The following is a 24,778-nucleotide window of genomic DNA, read 5'->3' as shown; positions in this document are numbered from 1 at the left end:
TTCTGTTCCTTTCTTCCCCTACAGTTAAATTAACTCCAAAATTCTACTTCTTGGGACCCGTTGCAAAACTCCAGATTTCATGTTTTCTTTCTACACAAATTAAAACTACACAGTGTATCCTTCAATAGCACTCTTCTTTAATCAATTCTTGCTGAGAATGCTGTGCTCCACTCCAGTGTGAGGGAGCATCTGGCATACCACTGGTATGAACTACCAGCCCAGAATGAGTGCTCTAATCTGTAACTGTCCTTCTTCAGGTGTTTCTGCTATAACTCACCCTCTGCCCTCTTTGGCAATCTAAGCAGCATTCTGATTATCACATTGGTCATAAAGGCATCTTCTCTAAGATAATAATCCATTTCCATTTGATAACTTCCAAATCAGTTTATTGGGAATATCATAGAAAGAGTAAACTTAATGAATGACCTTTCTGAGAAATAATGTCAGAACTCAATTTCTGCCTCCTCTCCCTACCCAAAATCTCATGACAGAAGGATCTTAATATAACCAGAGTTCCTTTAAGTTTTATTAGGTAATAAAAAATGATATGTGCATGTCTTATTTTCTCTAGGACTTGCAATGTCACAGAAGATTTTGATCAGTGATGTTTGGACCTCTAAAAGAAAGCTACTCAAATTCATTTCAGGGGTACCTGGGTGGTTCTGCCTTCGGCCAGTCACAATCCCAGGGTCCTGGGATCAAGCCCTTCATTGGGCTCCCTGCTCAGTGGAGATCCTGCTTCTCCTTCTGCCTCTGCTCCTCACCCCCCTCCACTCTCTCTCAAATAAATAAAATCTTTTTTAAAAAGTCATTTCAAAAGAGTGTTAGAAAATACCACAGAAACTTAATTTTTGGATTTAGATGGCTTTTTTTTTTTTTTAAGCAATTCCGTGAATTAGAAATCATCCAATCAACAAAACAAAAGAGCTGTGAAGAGCAATACGAAGCTACAGTTTTATAGCCCAAAGTTAGCATGAACAAAAGTTATGCCAGGCAAACATGAATTGGCTGATGCAGGGTTGCTTTCCTTATTTGCATAACAAGGAACTTGACTAGGTTAGGTAACAGCTGAGGAGGCAAATTCCAAGTGGCTGGGTTTTGGTTTCCTTACATAGGCCGCTGGTTCTGGTTTGCTTACATAGGCTGCTAAGGTACTAGAACCTAAATAATTTAGTTTTAGTCAGCTTAGACTACTATTACAAAGTACCATAGACTGGGTGGCTTAGGAACAATTTAAATGTACTTCTCATAGTCCTGGAGGCTGGCTGTCCGAGATCAGGATTCCAGTAGGGTCTGGTTCTGGTGAGAGCGCCCCTCCATGTTATAAATTGCTGACTTCTTCCTTGTATTTTCATGGTACAAAGAGGGCTGTCTAGGTTTCCTTTCATAAGGTCATTAATCCCCCTCATGCGGGTGAATCACCACCCAAAGTCTCCCGCTCGTAATACCATCTTATTGGAAGCTACAATTTCAACATTATAAATGGGGAGTGGAGAGGACACACTCAGTCCATTGCAAGCACCTATGAAACTGAATAACATAACCACAACCTAGACAGTGCTTAATGTATAACAGTCATTTAATAAATTCTTGGAAAATTAAGTTGCTGGGTGTCAGTTGGGAGCTCTCTAAAATCATCTGCCCCAGTATTTAACATGAAGTCAGGTATCCATGATAGGGTATTCACAGTAAAAGAGAAGTTCCACCAAAATACATGAAAAAGCATGTTCCTTCCAGGGAAGTATTCAAATTTCTTCACAAGATTCAACCAAATTGATTTATTTAATCAGTAAAACAGATCTAGACTCTTATTTTATTTTTATTTATTCATGATAGACACAGACACAGAGAGGCAGAGACACAGGCAGAGGGAAAAGCAGGCTCCACGCAGGGAGACCGACGCGGGACTCGATCCCGCCTCCCCAGGATCACACCCTGGGTCAAAGGCTGGCGCCAAACCACTGAGCCACCCAAGGATCCCCAGTAAAACAGATCTAAATGTACCTTGAGCATTTGAATCTTGAAGGACAGGGAATAACTAGATAACTCAGCTCCCCCATCTACTCCTTAACAAAATAATAGTCCAAGGCCCTGCTAGTGCCTTGTGCTGAGATAAACTGGCAGCTCAATGACTGATCTGGACATAGATGTAATTTATTTGGCCAGATCAGTGTATAGATTTTTATGAGCTAGAATTTAAAAATTAGGAGAGTTCACATAATATCTAAAGTTCTAAATTCTGCTTAAAAATCATAAGCTCTGGAAATACTAGGCCACCTTCCTATATGACAATAATTGGCTGGACCTAGTACAGGCCACCCTCTGGAGCAGAGGCCAGTACTCTTGAGTGCTGTACTCTACCCCCACCTTATCTGCTTGGCCCATGTTGGCATGAGAGTTTCTGACTGAGCTGTAAATCAATAATAAATATATTTAACATTTATTGATTTTTCAGGTATTCTTTAAGATTTATTTGTGTTTTATGTGAGAGAGAGAGTAGGCAAGCCCTGGGTGGGGGCAGCATGAGGAGGGGTAGAGGGAGAGGGAGAGAGAGAATCCCAAGCCCCATGCAGAGCTTGGTCCTACCACCTGAGATCATGAGCCCAGCTGAAACCAAGAGGAGACTGCTCAACAAACTGAGCCACCCAGGTGCTCCTCAGGTGTTCTTTAAAGGTTATACTAAACCTGAAGAAAATCTTTGCAGAAAAAAATGGAAAGACTTTCTTGCCTTGTATAATTAAAAAGAAGAAAAGATCCCTAAGAAAGTGAAAGGTTATTAAAGGCTTCTTTATTATTCCTTCTTTATTCCAAATTCACATTGGAGGAAGAGGAGGGCTCATATTAAGACCTGAGAACCAAAAGGATAAAGTTGACCATAGGGCTGAACATAACCAGAAATTCCAGCCAGGAGGTGGTACAGCCACCCTGTATAGGAACAACTCTATTCCTGAATGGGGCAAGGCGGTGAGATGAAACCAAACCAGTCTGATGAGAAACTAAACACATTTTTGTTTCTAAGGTGTATCCCATAATCAGATTGCTTTATAAAGCAATGCACAGCAACAACAACAAAATCCTATCAGTCTTAGAGACAGTCTGAAGTCAACTTGTTCCCGATGCATGAAAACACTGCATGAAAAACTAGCCCGGCAGAGACCCCTGGCAGATGCAAGCCGGCAGGCAATATGCTATCTAAAAGACCAAGGTAATTAAAACAATCTCCAGAAGATGAAGGAGTCTTATTCACTAGGAAATAAGGTAGACTGTCAGCAATTAAGCAAATCAGGACAAGAGAGGAAAAAGTGATCAGAGAGAAAGCCCTTTCACAATTAATATCAGCCTTTAACAATGCCACAGCCCACAGCAATCTCGCTTTCCATGGCTTGTAAATCCTATGTTTAAATTGCAAGTCACAAATAACATTTGAAATTGCTTCACTGTCCGAAAAACAGTCAAAAAGAGCACAGTTAAAAGGACCCTTGGAGATCACCTAGATTAGAAATCCTCATTTTACAGATGAGGAAACTGAGTCTCAGAAGGTAACTGTTGGCTGTCCACAGCTAGCCAGCTGCACAGAGTCAGCTAAACACAGAGCTGAGATGAGTGCTGCCTTCCTTCCCTCCTGCCGCCACAGCCTTCCCATTTCTGAAACAACGCACAGCATGTCACTCAAGGAAATAGGAAATTCTCTGATGCTTTGAATAAAAAATAATATCTCTTTAGAAAAGAAACTCTAAGTAAGAGAAATAGGAGATGGAATGGGCCTACTGTTTCTTATTAATTGATAAGGATTCTTCTGAAAAATGCATATCATTTGTAACTCTCATCTTCCACTATGCTACTCTTTACCTCAGAGTAGAAAATATTTCAAATATTTAACAAATGAAGCTAATTATTCAAAAATAGCTGAATCTCTAATATAATACCTAAGAGAATTCATTTTTTGAACATTTCTTCATTTCCAATGTAAATCCCTGGAAGATAAAACAGCAGACATGTTTGGAGAAAGAAGAAAACCCTACCTTTATTTTCAGGCCTGCACTTGACTCAAGAAATAGGTTAATTATTAAGTTAGTTTCATTTTTAAAAAGCAAATGTAATCATTCCTTCTTTATTCCAAATGTATGCTTTACTTAGGAGTAGAGATGTCATTCTATTTGAAGAACTGTTTGCTTGAGTTCAGAATTACCCCAGGGCAATGTATTATTGATAAATCCATTTTCTTATATAATCATCACTTCACATTTACAGAATTTCATAGAATTCCATCTCTAACCTTCATATGGTTTTTCTAGGCAAGGGTGCTATGGTCCACGTTGCTCAGAGAAAATAATCCTATTCTGCTAGGTTACTAACTTTTGTATTCGAAGCCTTAGAATAGTTTGACAAGACTTTCTCACAGAAAACACACAATTCAGGTTACTTGTAGCTATAAGGCCTGCAACATTTTAAGATTCATATGCTTATCTGCATATATTTACATGTATTTAAAGCACCTCCATTCAAAAGTATAAAGGTCCACTTTATAGAGATGAATATGGAGGCTATGACTGAGTGACAACACAAAGGCTTATTTAAACATTACTGGTCTCTGCATTCATTTATTTTCTGATGACAGAGGGGTCAGCTAAGGAACTTTATCTCTAATATGCTTCACTAAAGCAGTATTGTGCTTTTTTTCTTTCTTTTTTATTGTTGAGGGCTGGTTGGTCGGTTTGGGGCTTGTTTTTGCTTTTTTGTTGTGTATTTGGCATTTATTTGTGCAATGGGAGGGAAAAAAAAAAACATGCCAGTTAACATGAGGTGAGAAAAATGCATGGTGTACTATAGCAGGATACTTGGGAATCTCTCAAGTGTTTGAATAAACACATACCACACCAATTAAAAAAAAAAAAAAAGAGCTAGTTTAGCAAAAAGACAAACATAGTGCTCTGAGGCTGTCCAATGGGCAGGCATGTCCAAGTGCATTCCGGGAGCCTGGGACCGCACTAACACTTCCTTCCAGCCTAATGGGCTCTGAGCCCCATCCTTTGTCTGCTGATTAACTGCTCTGTTCATTGACCAAACCACTAATTGCATGTTCCTTATAGTTACCCTCCATTACTGTAAGAATTAATGAGACACAATTACAGCTCCCAGAAATCTCAGGCCTAGCCAACTACACAGCACTCCAAGTGAATTAGAACTCTTGAAGAGAAAAGAGGAAAAAAAACTAGTCAATTGTTCACAGGAAGCAGAATGTTTTTTTGTTTAAAAATTTGTATTTATTTGAAGTTGTTTCATAATTAGGCCCAGGGGGTGGAGGTAAGAGGAAAGAGAGAAAGGGTGGATAAAGGACTTGGGAAATCATGAACTTTCACTGAGAAATCATGGTAAATGCAAAGAAATATGTAATTCAGACGTAAGAAAAACTTAGATGTAAGAAAAATAAACACAATCAATGCTGCAAATTGTACATAAAACCAGTAAGAGATCAGCTACTTAAGTAGAGCATACAGTACATAGAAACACACTGTAAGAACATCCTCTTAGTTCCATCCTACACACAAATAATATTTTGTCCAACATTTTGCCCAAAATTCTGAGTTGTATTAATATTCCTCAACTCATGGAATCTTATGTTTGTTAGACTCCATGGCTCATTTGCCAAGTTTTGTGAAAAAATTCCAAGTGGCCTAAGAGGGGATGATGGCTTGTAATATAGTGGAGGGAAAAAGAAGTAATTTGGCCTTTACCAAATTTTTTCAAATAAAAAAAAAATTGATTCTGAGCATGGAAATAATTCCGGGATACTTTAAACTGCAATTATTCTAAGACTCCTTATAGGTTTTACTGATCTTGGTTTTTTTCTTTTTTTATATAATGACTTGTTCTCAAAGGTTACTTTATCACCAGTCTGATAAAAAGTACTAATATTTTAATCCAATGTTTCCCCAAATAAGGATATATTTGTATATTGACATATATAAATATGTTCACCTCAAATGAATTATTGCTGCCCTCTCAAAGGTGGTTTGTGTGTCCACACAGCCCGTCCATCCCATCAGGGCTGTGTCTACCTACACATTTCCTTCCTCCTTTGTAGAATTCCCTCACCCTCCCCTGCCTCTCAAATCTTATCCGTTCTTCAAGGCCAGCTTCTTTATACCTACCTCCCAACCCCATCCTCCCGTCAAAAGAAATTTACTCTCTCCTTTGACATTCAAGGAACATATTGCTTGTACCAACTTGTACCAAACATTTGTCACTTAATCATATGCAGTATCAACTTTTCTGCAAATAAATGCCTGGGTCTCTGTCTAAACAGTAAATTCTTTAAAGAAAGGAGAGAAAACTTTTCCCCCTCCCTCCTCTACTGCTACCCTCCATCCCAAGGGTCATTTAGTGTTGCCTTATTTGAGAACTTAATAAATATCTTAGGAATGAACAAAGCCATGAACAAATGAATCAGTTCAAAAAAAGGTACTTGGAGTGCAAAAGTACATGATAAGAAACAGGAATGACTCAACATGCCAAGAGGTCTATGAACAGATGTAGAGAAAGGTGGCTGAGGGTTAGGGGCCCAATGTCTTCCTCAGATCCTCTTTATTTGAATATGCTTCAGTGGGAAGGGGCTTTTGAATAACTTTGAGGGAGGAGAGGGTTACTCTGGAGTTCTAAAAGTATAAGAGCTCATTATAGGGAGGGGAAATGATCAAATGAATGGATTAGTGGGGCAATCAGAATTGTTGTGAGATGAGACATAAGAACTGGGGAAGAGATTGGGAGTAAAAATATTGGGTATTAATATGGATATAAAGAGAGTGGCCCATACAAACATCCAAGGAGAATGTTCATCTTAGTATGTAAATTAAGAACAAATGAGGTGGAAGCAATGAAGTGGAGACAGGAAAGTGAGCCCACAGTATGTAGTTTCCTTGCTCTTTAGGAAAGGATTGAGGAGGATATTGTGAGAAGAAAGGAGTACACAGTTGCAAGTGAAGATGAGCACAAAAGGAGAAATAGAACAAGCAGCCTTAGCTCCTCAGGGCAAGGAAAGACAGACTCCCTATACACTGGAACTTCTACCGGTTTCAATTAGCTTTCAAACAATTGCAGCTAATGGTTATCAGTACTGGAACCACATTCAGAAACTGAAATAAGGCTAGCTAAGAGGATAGGCAACCTCGGTTTTCCTCTCAAAACGCTAATATGTCAATAGGTATTCAATCTGGACAGGAAGTAATAATCTTAAATAAATCTGGAATTTAAAAGAATTCTAGTGTGGGGAGGGGAGACACGAAATACATACATTTATTCCTGACAAGCACATTGAAAAGTACAGCCTTAGGGACAAGCACATACAGAAAGAGGATAAAGAATTTTGAAGACAGAAGTGACCCAACTACATAAGCCCAACATCCAGGTTGTTTTGGTAGTCTAAAGACTGTCACACTAAATTTTTACTGTATACGCCCAGATGTTTAGTATGTTGTCAACACCATCAGAAGTAAGATTTCATAACTTTGGGGATGCTGTATTGGTATTATTTAAATTATCAGATAAATAAAGCTTTATCTAGTTATGGTTTTCAACGGCACTCATCAGCTACAGGCATCTTATAGGATAGAGGCAACCAAAACCAGAACAAGACGAATTTCATCACCTTGTCTACTCAATTTAAGTCACCTAACTTCATCAGTAAAGTACTCAACTAGAAATTGCATCCATTGGGATCCCTGGGTGGCGCAACGGTTTGGCGCCTGCCTTTGGCCCAGGGCGCAATCCTGGAGACCCGGGATCGAATCCCACATCGGGCTCCCGGTGCATGGAGCCTGCTTCTCCCTCTGCCTGTGTCTCTGCCTCTCTCTCTCTGTGTGACTATCATAAATTTAAAAAATTAAAAAAAATTAAGAAAAAAGAGAAATTGCATCCATTAATACAGTGCTTCAATTACAAACAAGCAGGTCAAAAAATGCTCGACCTTACTAATAGTATTATTACATATATATGTAAGTATATTTGTTCTTATACGTGAAGTTTAAAAACCAATAAGAACTTTTTAAACATTTAATTGATTCTAGAAGATGGACAATGACCAGGGTTCACTAACAAACTGGTAAACAGAAGTTCAAATTGGTACAAGCCTTTTGGAGGGTAATCTGTCACTAGTTATTAAAATTGAAAATATGCATATCCTTTAACTCAGCAATTTTACCTACAGAATTTTTCCTAATGAAATTCTCTCACAAGTACACAAAGATATCCTTTCAGCATTATTTCTAACTGTGGAAAAATTAGAAACAGTGCAGTTATTCAACAATAAGCAATTGGTAAAATAAACTATGGCAAACTATAAACAATGAGATAAGATGCAGTGCATTTTTTAATGAACTTATAATCTATATAGGCTAACCAAAAAAATGTACTAAATATGGTTAGTGAAAAAGTTAGTGCCAGAATGTATTTATGATATATTAATATGCATAGTAGTATAGTAACTACTACAACATATAGTGACAAAATTTGGAAGAATACACATAAGTTATGAAGGTGTGGTGAGTGGCAGAAAAAAGATTACAAGAGCCTATTCATTTTGATGCTACACATTTCTGTGCTCTTTTGAATTTTATTATAACAAGAATATATTACTTGTGTAATCAGAGAAAAAAACTACAATATAAAGAGTAAGTGCTCTAACTCTTTTGAAGTTTCTTCCCAGTCAAGGTCAGCAATTCTACTACATGTGAATTTTGCCTTCCTGAGCAGCATACTAAATAAACAACGTTGCAAGCACACCCAAATGAGTTGGTCAGGCACCTTCTCAAACTCTCCAGATTTTAATCAGCTTATTTCCACATCTACCATCAGTCAGTTCCATCATACTATATATTCAAAAAAAGTTCAGAGGAGACTTGTAGCTATACTGAAAGAAAATGGGAATAATTTTAGAATTTTTAAATTAACATTGCTCATGTAACTTAGACTCTTTTTAAATAACATACTTAGATTTTAATGTATTTCAGTGGCACAGATCTGTTTTTATATTTTAAAATATCGTAGTAAAGCCACTTTGTGAGGTTAACTTAAACATATATATAAATATCAGTGCATGAATACGAATATATAAGCAAATCCACACCTAACTAGACTCTCCATAATGGAATCAAATGTCAGCTTTAAAACATGTTGTTAATTTTCCAAAACTGTCACTTGGCCTCCTCCCCACCTAAGAGCAATGTGCAGTTTCATGCAATATTTTGTCTATTTGTTCTTATGTATGAATATGTAAACCTAGTGACTTCCAGTTTCTGGTCTAACAAGTGAAGAACTAAAAAGTTGCCACTGCAACTTAACAAGTTAAAAGCTGACCAAACTAAAAAGTCAATTCCCGGAGAGGGGCAAGACTGCGGAAGAGTGGGGTCCCCAAGTCACCTGTCCCCACCAAATTACCTAGAAAACCTTCAAATTATCCTGAAAATCTATGAATTTGGCCTGAGATTTAAAGAGAGACCAGCTGGAATGCAACAGTGAGAAGAGTTCGCGCTTCTATCAAGGTAGGAAGACGGGGAGAAAGAAATAAAGAAACAAAAGGCCTCCGAGGGGGAGGGGCCCGCGAGGAGCCGGGCTGAGGCCGGGGCGAGTGTCCCCAGGACAGGAGAGCCCCGTCCCGGAGGAGCAGGAGCTGCACCGACCTTCCCGGGCGGAAAGGGGCTCGCAGGGAGGGGGAGCAGGACCCAGGAGGGCAGGGGATGCCCTCGGGCTCCGGGGGACACTGACAGGCACCTGCGCCCCGGGAGAGTGCGCCGAGCTCCCTAAGGGCTGCAGCGCGCACGGCGGGACCCGGAGCAGCTCGGAGGGGCTCGGGGGCGGCTCCGCGGAGGGGGCTGCGGGGCGGGAGCAGCTCGGGGGGTCTCGGGGGCGGCTCCGCGGAGGGGGCTGCGGGGCGGGAGCAGCTCGGGGGGGCTCCGGCAGCGGCTCCAGCAGAGGAAGAGGCTCAGTGCGGAGGGGGCTGCGCGGCTCCAAACTAGAAGTCCTAACGACGAGGGTTAACGAGGTGGAAGAACGAGTGAGTGACACAGAAGACAAGTTGATGGCAAAGAGGGAAACTGAGGAAAAAAGAGACAAACAATTAAAAGACCATGAAGACAGATTAAGGGAAATAAACGACAGCCTGAGGAAGAAAAACCTACATATAATTGGGGTTCCCGAGGGCGCCGAAAGGGACAGAGGGCCAGAATATGTATTTGAACAAATTCTAGCTGAAAACTTTCCTAATCTGGGAAGGGAAACAGGCATTCAGATGCAGGAAATAGAGAGATCCCCCCCTAAAATCAATAAAAACCATTCAACACCTCGACATCTAATAGTTAAGCTTGCAAATTCCAAAGATAAAGAGAAGATCCTTAAAGCAGCAAGAGACAAGAAATCCCTGACTTTTATGGGGAGGAGTATTAGGGTAACAGCAGACCTCTCCACAGAGACCTGGCAGGCCAGAAAGGGCTGGCAGGATATATTCAGGGTCCTAAATGAGAAGAACATGCAACCAAGAATACTTTATCCAGCAAGACTCTCATTCAAAATGGAAGGAGAGATAAAGAGCTTCCAAGACAGGCAGGAACTGAAAGAATATGTGACCTCCAAACCAGCTCTGCAAGAAATTTTATGGGGACTCTTAAAATTCCCCTTTAAGAAGAAGTTCAGTGGAACAATCCACAAAAACAAGGACTGAATAGATATCATGATGACACTAAACTCATATCTCTCAAAAGTAACTCTGAACGTGAATGGGCTTAATGACCCCATCAAAAGGCGCAGGGTTTCAGACTGGATAAAAAAGTAGGACCCATCTATTTGCTGTCTACAAGAGATTCATTTGAGACGGACACCTACAGCCTGAAAATAAAAGGTTGGAGAACCATTTACCATTTGAATGGTCCTCAAAAGAAAGCAGGGGTAGCCATCCTTATAGCAAATAAACTAAAATTTACCCCGAAGACTGTAGTGAGAGATGAAGAGGGATCCTATCTCATACTTAAAGGATCTATCCAACAAGAGGACTTAACAATCCTCACTATATATGCCCCGAATGTGGGCGCTCCCAAATATTTAAATCAATTAATAACCAAAGTGAAGAAGTACTTAGATAATAATATACTTGGTGACTTCAATCTAGCTCTTTCTATACTAGATAGGTCTTCTAAGCACAACATCTCCAAAGAAACGAGAGCTTTAAATGATACACTGGACCAGATGGATTTCACAGATATTTACAGAACTTTACATCCAAACTCAACTGAATACACATTCTTCTCAAGTGCACATGGAACTTTCTCCAGAATAGACCACATACTGGGTCACAAATCGGGTCTGAACCGATACCAAAAGATTGGGATCGTCCCCTGCATATTCTCAGACCATAATGCCTTGAAATTAGAACTAAATCACAACAAGAAGTTTGGAAGGACGTCAAACACGTGGAGGTTAAGGACCATCCTGCTAAAAGTTGAAAGGGTCAACCAGGAAATTAAGGAAGAATTAAAAAGATTCATGGAAACTAATGAGAATGAAGATACAACCGTTCAAAATCTTTGGGATGCAGCAAAAGCACTCCTAAGGGGAAATACATCGCAATACAAGCATCCATTCAAACACTGGAAAGAACTCAAATACAAAAGCTAAGCTTACACATAAAGGAGCTAGAGAAAAAACAGCAAATAGATCCTACACCCAGCAGAAGAAGAGAGTTAATAAAGATTCGAGCAGAACTCAACGAAATCAAGACCAGAAGAACTGTGGAACAGATCAACAGAACCAGGAGTTGGTTCTTTGAAAGAATTAATAAGATAGATAAACCATTAGCCAACCTTATTAAAAAGAAGAGAGGAAAGACTCAAATTAATAAAATCATGAATGAGAAAGGAGAGATCACTACCAACACCAAGGAAATACAAACGATTTTAAAAACATATTATGAACAGCTATATGCCACTAAATTAGGCAATCTAGAAGAAATGGATGCATTCCTGGAAAGCCACAAACTACAAAAACTGGAACAGGAAGAAATAGAGAACCTGAACAGGCCAATAACCAGGGAGGAAATTAAAGCAGTCATCAAAAACCTCCCAAGACACAAGAGTCCAGGGCCAGATGGCTTCCCAGGGGAATTCTATCAAACGTTTAAAGAAGAAACCATACCTATTCTACTAAAGCTGTTTGGAAAGATAGAAAGAGATGGAGTACTTCCAAATTCGTTCTATGAGGCCAGCATCACCTTAATCCCAAAACCAGACAAAGACCCCACCAAAAAGGAGAATTACAGACCAATATCCCTGATGACCATGGATGCAAAAATTCTCAACAAGATACTAGCCAATCAGATCCAACAGTACATTAAGAAAATTATTCACCATGACCAAGTGGGATTTATCCCCGGGACACAAGGCTGGTTCAACACTCGTAAAACAATCAATGTGATTCATCATATCAGCAAGAGAAAAACCAAGAACCATATGACCCTCTCATTAGATGCAGAGAAAGCATTTGACAAAATAGAGCATCCATTCCTGATCAAAACTCTTCAGAGTGTAGGGATAGAGGGAACATTCCTCAACATCTTAAAAGCCATCTATGAAAAGCCCACAGCAAATATCATTCTCAAAGGGGAAGCACTGGGAGCCTTTCCCCTAAGATCAGGAACAAGACAGGGATGTCCACTCTCACCACTGCTATTCAACATAGTCCTGGAAGTCCTAGTCTCAGCAATCAGACAACAAAAAGACATTAAAGGCATTCAAATCGGCAAAGAAGAAGTCAAACTCTCCCTCTTCACCAATGACATGATACTCTACATAGAAAACCCAAAAGCCTCCACCCCAAGATTGCTAGAACTCATACAGCAATTTGGTAGCGTGGCAGGATACAAAATCAATGCCCAGAAGTCAGTGGCATTTCTATACACTAAAAATGAGACTGAAGAAAGAGAAATTAAGGAGTCAATCCCATTTACAATTGCACCGAAAAGCATAAGATACGTAGGAATAAACCTAACCAAAGAGGTAAAGGATCTATACCCTAAAAACTATAGAACACTTTTGAGAGAAATTGAGGAAGACACAAAGAGATGGAAAAATATTCCATGCTCATGGATTGGCAGAATTAATATTGTGAAAATGTCAATGTTACCCAGGGCAATATACACGTTTAATGCAATCCCTATCAAATACCACGGACTTCTTCAGAGAGTTGGAACAAATTATTTTAAGATTTGTGTGGAATCAGAAAAGACCCCGAATAGCCAGGGGAATTTTAAAAAAGAAAACCATATCTGGGGGCATCACAATGCCAGATTTCAGGTTGTACTCCAAAGCTGTGGTCATCAAGACAGTGTGGTACTGGCACAAAAACAGACACATAGTTCAGTGGAACAGAATAGTGAACCCAGAAGTGGACCCTGAACTTTATGGTCGACTAATATTCGATAAAGGAGGAAAGACTATCCACTGGAAGAAAGACAGTCTCTTCAATAGATGGTGCTGGGAAAATTGGACATCCACATGCAGAAAAATGAAACTAGACCACTCCCTCTCACCATACACAAAGATAAACTCAAAATGGATGAAAGATCTAAATGTGAGACAAGATTCCATCAAAATCCTAGAGGAGAACACAGGCAACACCCTTTTGGAACTCGGCCACAGTAACTTCTTGCAAGATCCATCCACGAAGGCAAAAGAAACAAAAGCAAAAATGAACTATTGGGACTTCATCAGGATAAGAAGCTTTTGACAGCAAAGAATACAGTCAACAAAACTGAAAGACAACCCATAGAATGAGAGAAGATAGTTGCAAATGACATATCAGATAAAGGGCTAGTTTCCAAGATCTATAAAGAACTTCTTAAACTCAACACCAAAGAAACAAATAATCCAATCATGAAATGGGCAAAAGACATGAAGAGAAATCTCACAGAGGAAGACATAGACATGGCCAACATGCACATGAGAAAATGCTCTGCATCACTTGCCATCAGGGAAATACAAATCAAAACTACAATGAGATACCACCTCACGCCAGTGAGAATGGGGAAAATTAACAAGGCAGGAAACCACAAATGTTGGAGAGGATGCGAAGAAAGGGGAACCCTCTTACACTGTTGGTGGGAATGGGAACTGGTGCAGGCACTCTGGAAAACTGGTGGAGGTTCCTCAAAGAGTTAAAATAGACCTGCCCTACGACCCAGCAATTGCACTGCTGGGGATTTACCCCAAAGATACAGATGCAGTGAAACGCCGGGACACCTGCACCCCGATGTTTATAGCAGCAATGGCCACGATAGCCAAACTGTGGAAGGAGCCTCGGTGTCCAACGAAAGATGAATGGATAAAGAAGATGTGGTTTATGTATACAATGGAATATCACTCAGCCATTAGAAATGACAAATACCCACCATTTGCTTCGACGTGGATGGAACTGGAGGGTATTATGCTGAGTGAAGTAAGTCAATCGGAGAAGGACAAACAGTGTATGTTCTCATTCATTTGGGGAATATAAATAATAGTGAAAGGGAATAGAAGGGAAGGGAGAAGAAATGTGTGGGAAATATCAGAAAGGGAGACGGAACATAAAGACTCCTAACTCTGGGAAAGGAACTAGGGGTGGTGGAAGGGGAGGTGGGCGGGGGGGTGGGGGTGACTGGTTGGCGGGCACTGAGGGGGGCACTTGACGGGATGAGCACTGGGTGTTATTCTGTATGTTGGCAAATTGAACACCAATAAAAAATAAATTTATTATTAGAAAAATAAAAATAAAATAAATAAAAAGTCAATTCCCCTTCTTAGGTATTTCTGAGAAGCAAAATCACAAGACAAAATGCGGCCTGAAGATTGGAGAGACAGTCAAGTGGATACAGAGAAACAAATTTACCAGAGCAGAGATGACAAGCAGAAGCTTCTCCTGGAACTAGTGCTGAGGTAGGAAAATCTAAACTGTATTGCACAAATTGCTGGAGACTCCATGTGGGCAAATCGGCGAGCCAAAAATTCTACAGGAACCCAAATGGGGAGACCTCTATGATTCTGTGTGCTTCAGCTCCATTAATCCTACCAGGTCTTCACAATTAATATTGGAGAAAAATTCCATTGAACTTCCAGCAGGCAGAAAGGAAAACGAAGTACTTTGAAACATGCCAGAGCACCTATTCTTCACCAGGTCTGCTATCAGGAAAGAGTAGTCAACAAGACCCTAACCTACTAGGATTTTATCAGAGTCTAACCTACCTGAGGGAAGGGGAATACCCAACAGCAGCCAACTCTCATCATTCTGTCCCACCTACGAGGCATTAAAACAACTGGGAAGCACTTGAGAGGTTCACAGTCTATAGACACAGGCCCATCAAAAGATTGAGATCTAATTATTGGACTATAAAATGCTTTCCCTCCCCTCACACCTTACCACTCCATTACTAAAGGACTACTTGCTTATTACTATTCCTTTTACCCAGTACATCATGCCCGACTTTTAACAAAAAATGCGAAGACATTCTAATGGCAAAAACACAGTATGAAAAGATAGAATAAGCATCAAAACCATAGTTATGGCAGAAATATTGGAATTATCAAACCGGTAATTTTTAAAACTATGATTATTATCCTAGGTGTTTTAATGGATGAAGTACACAGATAATGAAACAGAGAGATGGAAATTCTAAGAAAAATAAAAAAGAAATGCTAGAAATCAAAAACACTGTTACAAAAATGAAGTATGGGGCAGCCCAAGTGGCACCCAGGTGGCATGGTGTTTAGCGTGGCCTTCGGCCCAGGGCATGATCCTGGAGACCCAGAATCGAGTCCCGTCTCAGGCTCCCTGCATGGAGCTTGCTTCTCCCTCTGCCTGTGTCTCTGCCTCTCTCTCTCTCTCTCTCTCTGTGTGTGTGTGTGTGTCTCATGAATAAATAAATAAATAAAGTATGCATTTGATGGGCTTATGAGTAGTCTAGGAATGATGAGGAAAAAATCGCTTAGCATGAGGTTATGAAAATAAAAACTTCCAAAATTGAAAAGCCAGGAGAAAAAAGACTGGAAAAAATAGAACAGATTATTCAGGAACATTGGGATAGCTACAAAGAGTGTAACATATGCTTAATAGCAATACCAAAGGAAAAGAAAACAGAAAGGAACAAAATAAATATCTGAAGGGATAATGACTGAGATTTTTCCAAAATTAATGTCAGATGTAAAACCACAGACCCAGGAATGTCAGGGAACACTAAATAGAATAAGTGGGAAAAACACAAAACACAACCCAACACTAAAGCATATTATTATACTCAAACTTGAGAAAATCAAAGACAAAGAAAAAATCTTGAAAGAAGTCCGAGGAAAAAACACCTTAATTATTGAATAGCAAAGATAAGAATAATTTGACTCCTCAGACATCATGCAAGCAAGAAAAGAATGGAGTGAAATATTTAAAGTATTGAGAGAAGAAAATCCTCAACCTAAAATGAGGAATTAACCCTCAAGTGAAGGAGAAATGCTTTCTCAGAAAAACAAATATTGATGGATTTGTTGCAAGTAGACCTACCTTGCAAGAAACATTAGAAGTTCTTCAGAGAGAAAGAAAATTTTTTCAGTGGGTTAAGTGTCTGATTTCTGCTCAGGTCATGATCTCATGGTCCTGGGGTAGAGCCCCAGATCAAGTCTAATGTCAAGCCTCCCATTGGGCTCTGCACTCAGCATGGAGTCTGCTTCTTTCTCTCCCTCTACCCCTCCTTCCACTTGTATTCTTTCTCTCTCTATCATATGAATAAATAAATTTTTAAAAAAGGAAAATGATTTGGTCAGAACTTTGGATCCACATAAAGAAAAGAAGTATATCAAAGAATGTATTAATGAAGGTAAAATAAAAACTTCAATTTTTTCATTTTTTATTGTTCTAAATATAAGTTTTAAAATAACAATAACAGTCTATTTGCTATATATAGATATATGCTATCTATCTATATGCTTATGTATTAATTAGTGAAATGAATGATAGGAATGGCACAAAGGACAGAAGAGAGGAATTAGGTATATTGCATTATTATAAGTTACCTGTATAACCCATGAGGCAGTATAGTGTTATTTGAAAGTAGACTTGGGTTAGTTGTAAATATATATTGCAAACCCTAAGATAGCCCCTTAAAAAGTAAAAAAAAAAAAAAAAAAAGAAAGAAAAAGAAAAAAAGAAAAATATAATTGACAAGCTAAGAAAGGAGAGAAAATGGAATCATATAAAATGACCAATTAAAATCACAAATGACTGAAAAAGTGTGGAAGACAAAAAATACAAAGAACAAGAACAAGAAATAGAAAAGAGCAACAAATATGGGAGATATTGGCCCAAATATGTCAATAATTACTTTAAACATCAATGGTTCCAATTAAAAGGCAGAGATGATCAGAGCAGATCAAAAAGCAAGACCCAACTACATGTTGTCTGTAAGAAATCCACTCTAGATGTACCTGCGTGACTCAGTTGGTTAAGCATCCAACTTTTGATTTCGGTTCAGGTCATGGACTCAGGGGTTGTGGGATAGACCCCCACACTGAGCTCTGCACCCAGTGGGGAGTCTGCCTGAGATTCTATCTCTCCCCCTCCCTCTGCCCCCTCCATGCTCATGTTCCCTCTTTCTCTTGCTTTCTAAAATAAATAAATCTTTTTTTAAATGAAAGAAACCCACTTTAAATATAAAGACACATATAGATTACAAGTAAAAGGATGAAGAAAGATATATCAGGCTAACATTAATCAAAAGAAAGTGGGAATAGCTATATTAAATTTGGAACAAACATTATAGAGCAGAAAGTTACAGGGATAGAGATAATGATAAAGGGATCCATACTTCAAGAAGGTGTAATAATCCTTAATTGTATATAATTATCCTTAATTGTATATACCTAATAACAGAGTATTAAACTCTATGAAGCAAAAACTGAAAGGAGAAATAGATGGCCCTGCCATTATAGTTGGAGATTTTAACACTCCTCTATCAGAAATAGACATAACCAGCCCGTAGAAAACCAATAAGGATATAGTTAAACTCAACAGCACATCAATCAACTGGATGTAATTGATGTCCATAGATGATTTTATTCAGCAATAGCAGATTATATATTATTCTCAAGATCACCTGGATCATTTACCAAATCAGACCACATTCTGGGCCATGAAACACACCAAAACAGTTTAAAATAATAGAAATCATGCAACGTCTGCCCTCAGGCCACAATGAAATTAACCTAGAAATTAATAACAGCTAGGAAAATCTCAAAATATTTACAGATTGAACAAAATATTCTTCAATAACACATGGGTTAAAGAAGAAATCCTAAGGGAAATTTAAAAACATTTTCAACCAAATAAAAATGAAAATATAACACCAAAATTCACAAAATGCAGTAAAAGCTGTGCTTAGAGGAAAATTTATAGCATTGAATGTACAAAACAGAAAAGAAGATGGTAAAATCAATAATCGAAGTCTCCACCTTAGAAAACTAGAAAAAGAAGAGCAAATTAAATCTGAAGGAAGAAGAAAATAATAAAAATTTGAGCAGAAATCAAAGAACTTAAAAATAAGAAAGCAAGAGATAAAATTAACAAAACTAAAGCCTTTTCTTTGAAAACATCAATAAAATTGATAAGCCTTTAGGCTAAGAAACAGAGAAAAGACACATATTACCAGTGACAGAAATAAAAGTGGGAACATCACAGATCCTAGGTGTTAGAGTAGGCAACTAGTTAGGTTTTAACAGGATGCCTGGAGACTAGAAAAGGGGGAGTCATGGCCAGCCCAGCTATAAGAAAGTCAGAGGCCTACCCTCTAATAGTGAATAGTAATAGTAATTATTCCTTTAATAAACCTTCCTAGTTACACCACTCAACTGCTGTGTCTGGTTTGTTCTTGAGTTCTTTCTTATAATGAGACTAAAAGCCTCTGACAACATCTTTGGATTGAGCTGGGTTGAGGCCTCAGGGCCTGGGGTCTTCCTAGTCCACCTAGCAACACATAGGTATTAAAGGAATATTATGAACAACTTTATGTCCACAAATTTGATAACCTAGATGAAATTAAGCAATTCTTTGAAGGACGCAATCTGCAAATTCACACAAGAAGAAAAGACAATATGAATAGATCTGTATCTATTAAAGAAAATGAATCATTAATTAATGACCTTTCAAAACAGAAAACACCAGGTCCAGATGAGTTCACTGATGAATTCTATCAAACATGTAAGGAAGAAATTATACTAGTAGTCTGCAATATTTTTCAAAATATAGAAAGCAAACAAAGAAAAAAAAAAGAGACAAACCAAAACTCAGACTCTTTAAATATAGAGAACAAACTGATGGTTACCAGGGGAGGTGCATTGGGTTGGGAGTGTGTGTGTGAAATAGGTGATGGGGATTAAGAATACATTAATGAAAAAAAAAAAAAAGAATACATGAATGATACAGACTCTAAGTAACTAGAAATGAGGGGAACTTCCTCAACTTGATAACGAACATCTACCAAAAACCTGTAGCTAGTGGCCTAAAACTCAAAGATCAGGAAAAAGGCAAGGATATTGCCTCATTGTTTTTCAGCATTGTATTAGAGGTGCTAGCTAATGCAAGCTACATAAAGGAATTAAGAAGTATATCGGGAATAAAGAAATAAAAATATCATTGTTCACAAATTACATGATTGTCTACATACAAAATCTTAAAATATCAACAAAAAAGTTCCTGGAATTAGTTAAGGATTATAATTATAAATAATTATCCTACAAAGTTGTAGGATATAACAGTAGTTAATATACAAATGTTGATCACTTTCCTAAATACCAGCAATGAACAAATGGAATTTGAAATTAAAAGAACATTATCATTTATATTAGCACCTCCCCAAAATGAAATACTTAGGTATAAATTTAACATAACATGTACAAGATCTATTGTGAAATCCCTGTACCTTCTACTCAATTTTGCCATGAACCTAAAACTACTGTAAAAAATGAAGTTTATTAAATAATAATAAATAAATAAAGCTTATTATTTTTTAAGTAAAATCATAACTATCCCACAATCTATAAAATGGCCAAGTTCACTGTGTCATGTTCAGAGTGAGTTCCTCAATCAGAACAATTATTGTAAGTAATTGGAATTTGTCTAGATTCATTATATTGTAAATACAAATTATTTTGAGTTTACGATGCTAAAAAGATTGACTCTTATTAATGTGTCATGAGTAAGAATATGAAGTCAGTGTTTCTCACAAAACCTCGTGTTTGTGAGAGTCTGGGAACTCTGAAGATGCAGGAGATCCAGTCCCCAAAAACAATTCTGTGCTTAAACAAACATACTGTCACCTATTTCAAGTCTAAAGAATAGAACTATCTGCTAACAAACATGGATACCTGTCAACTTTATTGTTCACGCCATATTGTTGTTTCTGTTACTGTTACTGCTACTATGGTTGCTGAACAGATACAATTTTACAATTAAAGTGCAACATGGAGGCATACCTTGGTTTGTACTAGAGCTGGGTCCAATTTAGTCCATGTGGACATGCTTGGTGTGTCTCATACCTTCTGTCTCTCTCATACTTTGTATCTGTACGTTCAAAGGAAAGAGAAAATTAATCATCTATTTCTAATTAAAATATAAAATTTTTCTATCTGAAATACCTAGATTACTGCTTCACATTTCAACTCATATTTTACAAAGAATGGAAAACTTTCATCTATTAGTAGAGTAACCAACTCTAGCAATCCTTCCATGAAGATTCAGAGGCCATATTAAAATAATACATATTGTGAGGCAAGGATAATAGCTTTGTACATCTAGCCACTAGCATAATACTCAATAAATGCTGTTGATGTCCTTTAAATTCAAAGGATGTCACAAATAATTAGTTTTCTGTCAGTTTCTCCAAGTAAATCTTGGCCTAGTCAGTGCCACCCCCCATAGCTCTGAGCTTCTCTTTCTGGAGAGAACTGTTAGCAGTGAAGAACACAAATAGTCTGGGTCCAAGTGATCTGTGAGGAGAAAACATTCTTCAAAAGTTACTAGCAGATATTCTCAATGCTGTGAAAAAAAACAAAAAAAAAAACAAAAAAAACCTGCAATCTGACAGGTTCAGGAGGCCTCTAACTATGCTGAAAACTCACTCTGCATAGGTGTCTTACTTCATGGAGCCATCACTCCAACAAGACCCCATAATCTCCTATTTTTGGCCACTTGCCAAAATGCAAGATACTCTGGTCAGTCATTTTCTTACATATTATCATCTCTAAACTATGTTTCTCCCCACCTCCTCTGCCCTCCAACTTCTGCTGATCTTCCTTTGCATTGTACTATAATATTCTCTGGACCTTTTATTTCATTGTAAGTAAAGTATCTTATATCCTCAGCCTCTTGTCTCTTTGTCCCTTCATTTACTGAGTTAATGAATTCTAGATACATCACACCATTCTTTTCCCTTTAAGTCACCTATGAATCCAATAATCAGAACCATCACAGACTACCTCCTCCTCCCACCCACCCACACACAGTAATTTCTTTTGTAAGGACTTTGGCAGTGGCTCAAGTTTTTATTTTTATCCCATTATCTACCATCATTATCACAGGGCATCAATGTCCATATGGAGGAGTTACATTTTCTTTCCGTTAAAATGTAGATCATGAAGACCTTAACTCTTGTTTCAAAAGGAAGACACCAGATAAACGAAAAGTATGTCACTAATAATTGGTGGCTCCAAAGTAATCTAAATAAACCAAGTTTCAGAGAGGAGCAAGCCCTTCATAGATTAGCAGAGCTCAGCTGCCTCCATATTTGGAGCTGGTCACTGCCTCATCTGGGCATGAGCAGAGATCAGGGCCTGCCATAAGTAGACTTTCCTGGGATGAGAGGAAGCAAGCCAAACTTTTAAAAAACAATTGGAGCTAGCATGACAGATTAAATTCTGGAAGAGTCCCAGATGCAAAATGAATCTATTAACCAAACAATTCCACCCAGCAGGAATATTGTTGAATAAATTGTCTTTGGAGTGGAACTGGAAAGTAGAAAGCAATTTTATAGTGTTATTCAGTGCTTAAGTTCCAGGGCACTGCTGCTATTGAATTTAGAGGTAAACTGAAACTAACTAAAGCTGGAACTGAACTTCCTGCCAGCCCAAATCCTGATAATATCAGCAAGATAAGTCTCTCTATGATGGCAAGGGTAATTAAGCTGAAGGGCAAAGAGAGATCCCTATAATCTCATTTGAAACCACAGAATAACTGAAATTGAATAAAGCTGTGGCTTAATCCCCAGCTCAGCTTGATTCGGGGTGGGATCCTCTTACCCTGTCTTACAGAGGAGTTGGAATCAATACTTTATCTGAGAAAAATAAGCCAAAAAAAAAATCTAGTTTAATCTCTACTGCTTTTTTATTTTTAAAAAAATGTCCAGCATACACATACAATTTAAGGATTGGGAAAAAGCAGAAAATTGACTAATAATCAAGAGGAAAAAGTCAACAGATGCAGGTTGACAACTGCTCCAGCTTTTGGAATTAGCCAGTAAGAATTCCAGAAAACAATTATCATAAAAATGTTAAAGAATTTAGAGGAAAATATGGGTAGAATGAATGAACAGATAGGGAATTTCATCAGAGAATTTGGAGTTCTAAAATTTCACATAAAAATTCTATACTGAAAGATCAAATATTTGAGATGAAGAATTTAGTGGATGAGCTAATAGACTGACACAGCAGAAGAAAAGAATCTGTGAGCTAAAAAACAAATGCACTGAAAATACCCAAATTGAAACATTAAAAAATGAAAAAACTGAACAGAGTATAGAAGACCTCTAGGATAATTCTGTAATATATGTAATTAGAATTCCTGGAAAAGGGTAAAGAGAATGAGAAAGAATAAATATTATCCAAAAAGATTTCAAAACTTATAAGTGACCCCTCAGATCCAAGAAGATTCACAAAACTCAAGCAGAATTTAAACATTAGGTATATCATAATTAAAGTTTCTGAAACTCAAAGAATAAACAATTAACTCTTGAACAACATGGAGGTTGGAGGCACTGACTCCCCAACCCCCATGTAGTCAAAAATTCTTGTGTAATTTTTGACTCCCCAAAAGCTTAACTGTTGACCAGAAACCTTACCAATAGCACAATACATATTTTGTATATTACTTGTATTATATACTTTACTTTTACAATAAGGTAAGCTAAAGGAAAAAATGTTGTTAAGAAAATTGTAAGGAAAACAAAATACATTTATAGTACTATACTACATTTATTTTTAAAAATCCATGTATAAATGGACCTCACAGTTCTAAACTGTGTTGTTCAAAGGTCAACTGTGTAAGACAATGGAATTACATCTTTAATGTGCTTAAAGAAAAATATTAGCAATTTATAATTCTTTTTGATATATAATTATATTATATACTTATAATATACCTATTATATAATACAAAATTATATTATGCATATTATCTATATAATTATAATTCTTATAATTTCTTATAGGCAACTTCTTCAAGGGATGATTTACATGTACTGCATTTATCTCATACAGCTTATCTGTCCACCCCATAGCAATATGTGACACCTTCCCACGCCACACCATTTGAACTACTCTGACACAGATCAGAAATTACATACTGTCAAATTGAATTGATATTTTACAATGTCATCTGAGCCTTTCAACAGCATTTAACCTTGTTGACCACTCTTTCCTGGGAATTATTTCTTCTTTGGCTCTCCCTTTCTGGCTCTCTTGTATTTCTGATTTTTTTTTTCAGTTTCCTTTATAATATTTACTTTCCTTTACATGTTCTTTTTTCCCATTTTACATAAGTGTCTGGGAGTATGCTACCAGCTCTAAGATTCTAAGATTTTAAATGGATTGGTAATAAAAGATAATGCATCATTTGTCTATATGTGAGTGTTTCAAAATAGTAATGACTTTATTATTAGAAAATAAAAGTGACTATTTGAACTGCAATTAATGCCATTAATCAAGTAAATCACAGGGGATACTGACAACTCAAAAGGATGATTCTCTAAATTCTGAGAAAAAATTTTTTGGGTCTCTAATTTTTGAGAAAAAAAATTTTTTCACATTTTTGCCCTTAAGTCAGTAGCTATGTTAACAAAAATCCTAGTTCTATTTAAATTAAATTATTTTTTCCTATTGCCAGTTAGATGCCAGTTGCTATCTTTTAGGACACCATGAGATTGACATTCCTTAAAATTTATTTTCTTTTATTTTCTTGTTCTGACTTAAAATATAAAATATTAAGAATAATCTCCATATCCTCTGGAACCGATAAAGATATTCATTCTAATTTATTATTTTGCTACTTGCCTTATACCACTTTTACTGTTATATCTACATTTGTTATGTAGGAATGTATTTTTTTATTTACCTATTGCCATAGTAATGCCGTGTAACAATCATAAAACATCAGTACTTACAATAATAAATATTTATCTTTTGCTCACAAGTCTATAAGTTGCTGGGTGATTTTGCTGGGTCACTCAAAAGTCTGTATTCCACAAGTGGGTTGACTGGGGCTGGCTATTTTAGATGGTCTCAGGTGGGGAAAACTGCGCTCTCCTCCACGTATTTTCTCATTTCCAATGGGCTATCCCAGGCTTGCTCTCATTGCAGTGACAGGATACCAGGAAACCTAGCAAAAATGGGCCAGGATTCTGGGGGCCTATGCTCTGGAGTGGCACATAGTCACATCAGCTACATTCTGTTGGCCA

At 37.6% G+C, this 24,778-nt stretch overlaps 1 long non-coding RNA gene across 17 annotated transcripts in view; it reads right to left on the bottom strand.

Annotated features, from left to right (window-relative positions):
* Nucleotides 1-24,776, bottom strand: part of LOC144313624 (uncharacterized) — a 241,323-nt gene extending 216,547 nt beyond the window's left edge. For all 17 annotated transcript variants that reach the window (XR_013379244.1, XR_013379245.1, XR_013379242.1 and 14 more), the window contains exons 1-2: nucleotides 24,485-24,776; nucleotides 20,526-20,613 (exon numbers count right to left, since the gene is read on the bottom strand). This is a non-coding gene — a long non-coding RNA (uncharacterized LOC144313624). The remainder of the gene's footprint in view (nucleotides 1-20,525; nucleotides 20,614-24,484) is intronic.
* Nucleotides 24,777-24,778: the final 2 nt, after the last annotated feature.

Source organism: Canis aureus, chromosome 5, assembly GCF_053574225.1.
Source record: "Canis aureus isolate CA01 chromosome 5, VMU_Caureus_v.1.0, whole genome shotgun sequence".
Classification (NCBI taxonomy): Eukaryota; Metazoa; Chordata; class Mammalia; order Carnivora; family Canidae; genus Canis; species Canis aureus.
The sequence above is the reverse complement of the archived record's forward strand: the minus strand, read 5'-3'. Positions and strand labels throughout refer to the sequence as shown.